This window comes from Anastrepha ludens, chromosome X (assembly GCF_028408465.1).
Source record: "Anastrepha ludens isolate Willacy chromosome X, idAnaLude1.1, whole genome shotgun sequence".
In the NCBI taxonomy this organism is placed as follows: Eukaryota; Metazoa; Arthropoda; class Insecta; order Diptera; family Tephritidae; genus Anastrepha; species Anastrepha ludens.
Window position 1 is genome coordinate 68277160 of NC_071503.1, and position 7780 is coordinate 68284939.

General features: G+C 35.6%; 1 long non-coding RNA gene across 1 annotated transcript; it reads left to right on the forward strand.

Annotated features, from left to right (window-relative positions):
- Positions 1–6133: 6133 nt before the first annotated feature.
- LOC128869624 (uncharacterized) lies at positions 6134–7008 on the forward strand. Its single transcript, XR_008455347.1, has 2 exons — positions 6134–6617; positions 6702–7008. It is a non-coding gene; the product is annotated as an uncharacterized LOC128869624 (long non-coding RNA).
- Positions 7009–7780: the final 772 nt, after the last annotated feature.

Genomic DNA, 7780 nt, shown 5'->3' on the forward strand with positions numbered 1-7780 from the left:
TATCAAACGTAAACCAAGGTGAAGTAGTTACTTCGATTCCACCCCAGGTAACTACAATCGATGCGTCTAACAAATTTTCGTTCTTTCTATATGAGGAATTGCTTGACGATAAACCGTCTTTGCGAGTTAAAGAACGGGCCAATGTAACACACTTCATTGAAACTGCAGGACCACCGGTCACAGCAAAAACAAGGCGAGTATCACTAGGTAAACTAAAGATTGCTAAAAAGAAATTCAACGAACTGCTCCGACTCGGTATCTGCATACACTCAAAGCCCAACTACAAATCGTCTTCATATGCGGGCCATATGTTTAGTATGTCGGGGTCGATTTTTGATAAGTAGGAGTTTAACCTGCTACAGTAAATAAAACGTAATTATGCCAAGGTTACACGGGACTCTCAGGGTAGCTCGAGCTCCTCGTATGCTATGGGTGGTGGTTGGAGTCCGATAACGGCATTCGGGAGTCGGAAGATTAAGAAGGTGGTAAGTGTCTCCCAATGAATGGCATTTATAGTTTGTTTCAACACTGTAATTGAAGAGGTGCCTACTGACGTGCCCGGAAGGCGGCTCAGGCTCAAGCAGGTGTATGCATAGGTGAGATCTATGGTAGCACCCTATCAGAAACTACTTGCTGAGCAGTTTGTTGTGCTCCTTCTCAGGGAGCATCTGTGCCTCGTCTGGTAGGTGTTGTAGTGGGTACATCAGGAGGCAACCCGTCTTATAGTTATATTTTTCCCGTTGTATAGTTATATTTTTCTCGTTATTTTCGATGGCTTGTTCTTTTGTTTAGTTAGTGCATATTATTGAAAATTTGATAAAATTTAATTACTGATTTGTTACTACGGCCCCTGGGGCTACTAACTTTGGAAACAATAGGTTCGCCCTGTTGTCTCCGTCACCTAAAGCCAAACGCAAAAAACCTGAAAATTCTCCACTGAATATATTTCCTGAACTTCCATTCACCAAAATGGATAACCCCCGGTTCTTGGTTATCAGAGCCCTGGATGATAAGACACCGCTGACAACTTTATCCTGTTTTGCTGTCTACAAGGGCATACAAGCAATAAGTAAAGAAGTCAACAATATTACTGAGCTTCGCAACGGTTCTCTGCAGTTAGTTGCTAAGCTTGCTCTCACTTCTAATGCTTTGCTAAACAAATTCTTTCACTCGGCAGCTGTGCTTGCACGGACTTCTTCTTTTATAAACGACTTAAGTTACATGCAAAAATCTAATGCGACATCGGCAGAGTATTGCGCACATTTTTTAGAATTTTCATCTCGCTTTAAAAGCACTAGTTGGCAGCTAATCTTCACCGATGCACAGTGATTCAAGTATATGGGCTAATCGGACAAAAATCACTACTCCTGTATTACTTTACCGATTTTAATTTAATAAAAGCAGTTGTGTAGCTCATGTATAGAGTTACAACTGTAGCATGAAAAAAAAGTTCTGGGCTAAGTTAGGAGGCAGGAAGTATAAACGAAAAATTTTAGAATATTAAACATTGAACTTTTAATAATATTAATTTATTTAAAACAATAATTTTTGCTATACATTTCAAAAAATCAAAATTATGTTTCCTCTTTAATTAGCTAGGAATATTTTTAACGCATTCACCAACTTTATATAATAAACTTTAAATAATAAAAAAAAAATATTTTTCAGTAGTACAAAAAAATATACTTAACATAGGAAAGGAAGAAAAACAAAATTATTTAGTTAGTCACTATCTGAAATATTTTCTAAATCAAATTGATTAACATTTTCCTCTAAAATATAGGTTTTAATATCCGAAAAATTAAAAGAATGCGAAGTGGTAGTCTTTCTCAGAGAAGATATAAAGGGGTCTGATGTTACTAGTAAATATGTCATAATATCTTTATTAGTGTTTATTCTAGAATTTTTTCGGGTATGATAAAGACGACTATTTCGTACCTCCTTATGCCTAGCTTCAAGTGCGTCTTCTGCCAGTTGCCCTATTGGTAAGTCAAAATGTTTAATGATCTCTTCGCCATGAACTAATAATTTATGGACACTGGAAGGCATATAAAACCAGTCATATAATTCAATGTAAAGCTCTCTGGTATTATTTATTAACCTTGTTCTGTGGTTATAATATCTTTTGGTAATAAACTGTCTCGAAACTGTCGCAGTTTATAGATGCTAGGTAAAAATTCTGAATGCACACTATTAATAATTGATCTAAGTAAGTTATATTTTCTCTGAGAAAGTTCTAACTGAAGATAAAGCGCTAAAGTCTCCTGTAAAGTCAATGAATGTTTTTTGAATTCCTTAAATTCAACCTGACTATTACTTTTTTTAGATAATTCTTTTACCGCAAAAGAAAGCTCCTCCAAGGTGTATTTTGAGACCAGTTCTTCAATTCGCCTCTTTTTAGTCTTCTCACTTGACTCCCCAAAAGCTACATATGGTCTTCCACGAGAAGTGCTTTGTTCAGCAAAAGTGTTACCTGGAACAGCTGGTTTTCTTAAAATAGCTTTTAGTGATGAGGTCATATATATTTCAGAGTTCAGCCATTTGCTTTCTTTGGCTAAAAACTGTTCTTTTCTGCGAAAATTTGTTTGCCATTTAATATTTATTTTTGCACAAAAAATGCCAACAGATTTTTCAAATTCCCGCTTAGTTGCTTTCGTGACAGTCTGAAGTCTCATTAGGTTTAGAACCTTTTCAACTAACTTATTTTTCCTTTGTTTTTTGGGCAATGAAATCCATGTATCCACCAAATCTTTATTTTTTATATTTGACAAAGTACCTAAAAAATAAAAATTCGGAATAAAGTACAACTTTGCGCAAAAAAAGACCTATACCTTTAAAAACACAACAGTTTAAAATATCAAATAACAACAAATTTGGAAAGGCACTTTTTGGCACCTTTTACCAAAAATAGAGTTTTCTAAAAATAATGACTACTTTACAAAAAAAATTAAGAAAAATACCAAACATATATTAAAATATTTACATACCTTGCTGAATATTTGCCATAATAAAGGAGTCAAACTATAAAATAACGAAACGTTCAGAACGAACTACCATACGATAATAAATGTTGATCAAATCTAAAAGAAATAAAATAGGATTTTATTTAGGTAGACTTTATCATAATTTTACTGATAAGGAAACAAAAAATAAAAATAAACTTAAGGTGATTTTATTTGAGCAATATAATGAAGATTTTATTTCCATTTTAGTTTTTCTAAAATATTGCTTTTAATTTTTTGATTTTTGTCCATTGTTTAAATCACTGTGCGATGGTTCCAAAGCGAACTACACTTCCTTTGCTGTCGTGAAAGAAAATGAAGAGCCTTTATCGTATGGACTACTACTTCCATTTTGCTCAATTTTCACCGCTGAAGCAACAGCAGTTCGTCAAAATCCAAGGGGAAATGCATCATATGCACAGACAGCACATCCTGTTTTCAGGCCATAAAGAACTATAATAACTACAATCACGTGATTGGAACCATAAGAAATATCCTAATTTTTCACCATCATAAAATCAGAATCATGTGGGTACCAGGGCATTCATGCATCAACGGCAATACAATCGCTGATAAAACTGCCAAGGATATGAACGTTACTCCTACTATCACATCAAATCTTATATGTAAAAAAGATGTTTATCGACTTATAAAGCAGCATGGGCAAACCAAACTAGTAGCTGAATGGTTTCACTGCTCCAGGATTAATCCTAATCGTTCTAAACCAACTTATGGTATCTATCATCCCTCCCATCTAACTATACTACGCCATATACTCGCCTACGCATTGGTCACAGTGTAATCACTAATGCATATCTACTGCAAGGGAGGCAACCAAGCCGGTGTCCAATTTGTAATACTCCAGTCAGTATCCTGCACTTGATAGCTTTTTGCCCTGGACTATATAGAGAAAGACAGCAGAATTTTTACGGTCATGATGCACTATTGCTACTAATTAAACCTTCCGATTCCAACATTTCCAAAATCTATAAATTTCTGAAGGACTCTGATCTTCTATGACGTATATAAACCAGCAATTCTTCACCAGCCAGCTGAAAGCCTCAGTTGCTAGCGCTGCGTTATATTTTTGTTTATTTAGCAATTCTATTGTTATTTAAGCTTTTAAAAAATAAAAAATAAAAAATACCGTCTAACGATTAGACGCGATAGAAATGGAAACCTTGAAACCGTAAAACAAACTGAGAGAGAATGAGACGAAAGCAGCATTAGGCGCGGGATAATTATAGGTTCAATATAATATTGCTATAAAGTTCATATTTTATTTTCTTCATTTTATTATATTATATATTGTATATTATTATATCCTCAATGTTTTCAATTTCAACAAATGATACGAGTGGCTTATGATAGCTAAAATATGATACAAATGCTTTGGTTTCGATGTTGTCAACATAGGTATCTTCCGTGCGATTGTTACACATTTTTAAATTGAATGTTGTATTGAGAAAGTCAATTAAAGGAACCGCTGTGTCCAATGCAAAATTTACGTTAAAATCGTCACTTAAAATCATTGGAACTTTATCGTAATCTTTTCCAAGTATCCGCGATACTTCTGGTGTATACTTTATTAAATCTTCGTGAATGAATTCCGAGATGCTATTTATTGATTGATTCGGTGATATATAAATTGCCACAATTAAACCTGTTTTTCCATTGCTCAATCTGGTTTCGCATGCACTCATTTCTCCCACTTTAGAGAGCTGAACAGACAGTGATTCTAGTTGCTGTGCATTCAGATCTATCTGTGGAGTTACAATACGAGCACCGTCGTTTTGATTGTAGTATATTGCAACACCGCCTGCTCTCGTTTGTGGTCTTTTAAATTGAACTGCAATATCAAAATTGGGAATGTCGAAAATGTTTTCATTATCCAACCAAGTCTCGGAAAGAATTAGAAAATTAGACGATGTTGCTACTTTGTCCAACTGCAGATCGTGTACATGAGCGCGCAAACTTTGGGAATAAAATGTAAATAATCCGTAATACGCAGGCGCGCACACACATGTACTAGCATACATACAAACATACATACGTATGACGCTTGAACTAAACACCAAAGCAAGTAATAGGCACCCAACAAGAAGAGTGCCGGTCACGTTACCCATCACGTAACCTGCACGCGTGACCGTTAAGCGGTCACTAACCACGCCCCTTTACAATCACGTTGTTAAAAGCGTTGGGAAAATCGTGCCAAAAACTTTGTGTACGTGTGATTTTCTATCCCTTTCATACATATGGATTCGTTTGCCAGTGCCAGTTTCATATAAACGTAGCGACGAACAAAATAACTTTTAGGCCAGCGGCGGCAGCACAGCGCGATAGCCTAGCGGCTAGCAATGTGGGCTTCCGATCCAAAATCCTTGGTTCGAATCACAAAAAAAAATTTTTTTTATACATTTATTTTATTTTGTTTTATGATATGTTTATGAGGAGAATTTTTTCATGGCAGAAATACACTCGGTGTTTTGCCATTGCCTGCTGATGGGCGATCGCTATTAGAAAAATGTTTTTATTAATTTTGCTTTCACCGAGATTCGAACTGACGTTCTCTCTGTGAATTCGGAATAGTAGTCACTCACCAACCCATTCGGCTACGGCGTTTGTTTACTTTGACTGATGCAAAAATGAGGAAAAATATTTGAATGAAGTTTTCTTACTGCTTACACATTTGCCAAAGGTTGACAATTTGATTCTCGGCCTACTTTGATATCAAAAAGAGAGAAAAGATATCTTTTTGACTTATTGCTTTGACAGCCACTTGCCGTTTTTTTTGTTTTTTTTTTCTATTGATGCAAAAATTAGAAAAAATATATGAATGAAGTTTGCTTACTGCTTACACATTTTCCAAAGGTGACGGAGAATCAAAAAAAAGTCGATTGTGTTAGAGTTTCGGTGACGCCCCAGCAAAACCTGCGTGCATATGTGTTTGTAACATATAAAAAAGTGTAATTGTGTTAGAGTTTCGGTCACGCAGGTTTTGCTGGGCAGTGTAGTATACATACTACAATACTCACTATACTAGCGTGGCTCAGCAGTGCGCAGCCACACACATATACGTATATCAACATATAACGCTTCGTAGCGAGTGGGGAGGCTACAAAGCACCGCACAAAGAGGAGACGGAGAATAGGGAACGCTGTATAACTGTGTTCTATCTCATTCTCTCGCAGGCTATATACTATAAGATCTATATGTATGTCTCTTTTTAGTGTCGCTTTTTCGTTTAATCGAGTCTCAAATCACTCCCAACGATTCTAAATAAGTTTTCACTTCAATAAGTACTCCGAGAAGTTACTGCGATCACAACAGTGGCTTGTGCAGTGGCTTTTGCAATCACTAAATTTGGCGAAAAAAACAGTTCAACGTCGTGCAGCGCAATTAAGTTATATCAGTGAATTCACAACTACCATTTGCCACGTTCCAGGAAAGGAAAACGTAGTTCCGGACGTACTCTCAAAAATCGAGTCTATTGAACTAAGAGACATATCATAAATCTTGAATAAATAGCCGCCGAACAAGAAAACGACAAGTCACTGTACTCCCTGCGCAACAACAACAATAGGAGTATTCAACTCAGTCAAATCACAGTTCCTGGTACTAGTACTGAACTAACATGCGATGTTTCTGGTAACCGTATTTGCCCTTTTGTTCCTAACAAATTTCGAAATCTCGTTATAGGCGAACTCCACAGTCTGAGTCACCCAGGAGTACGTGCTGGCACGAAGCTAGTTCAACAGCGATTTGGGTGGGACAAAATGCGACGAGATTGCGAGCAATTTGTGTGTAATTGCCTTGCATGTCAGAAAGCCAAAGTTCATCGCCACACATGATCAGCAATGGAACACTACGACGCCAGATATGATCGCTTTGAACACAAATCTATCTTGTGAGGCCACTACCCGCATCGAAAAACTTTACATATACAGTTTTCCAATAAGATGTGTTATTTTGATATTCAAAGAAAAATGCTATTTTTTAATATAAATGATCGGATGTTTATTTCATTATAAAGAGGAAGGTAAGCCGTTCATAGTGGAAAATAACATTAATAATTATCGTAATTTCTAGATCTGGCAACTCCTATCTTCTGTCGTCTTCGTCCAATTGTGCTCACGCTCAACGACGTTATCGTAGTCCCTGCCTGTTGCCCGTGAGATGGCAAAATTGAGCAAAACTTGAACCCATAGAAAACAACTGCTTTCGTTTTGTTACACATTTACACAATACATCAGTTTGTTTGGGTTTGTGTTTGGTTGTATCGATGCAATGTAGCTATTGATATTTTTGCATACAGACTTTTACACACACCCGCGTTATCAATTGCAATTTTCTATTGTTTAATAAACCAAAACCAACAAATGCAAATAGTTTATTCAACATTGCTTTTAAGTTATTTTAATAAAAACTAGCAAACCCGGCCCGCTTCGCTGGGCACACTAAAATAGAATAGATATGGTTTAGAACAGAAAAGATATGGTTTTCATATTATTTATTTCTTTATTCTTTATTCAAGCGCTTTGGTATAAATTATATTTTTTGTTTCTCTATTTGTTTTTGAGTAAATATAAAATATAAATTGAAAATCATCCATGAATTTTTCGTTTCAATTTATATGTTTTATTAAGCATTGGTGCTTTTTTAACCATTATCCATTTATATATTTCAAAAAAAAAAACGAAACAAAATTTTTCTTCCACGAACACATAATTTCATTTGAACATTCGGATTTCACATTAAATTCTCAAATTTCGTAAGAA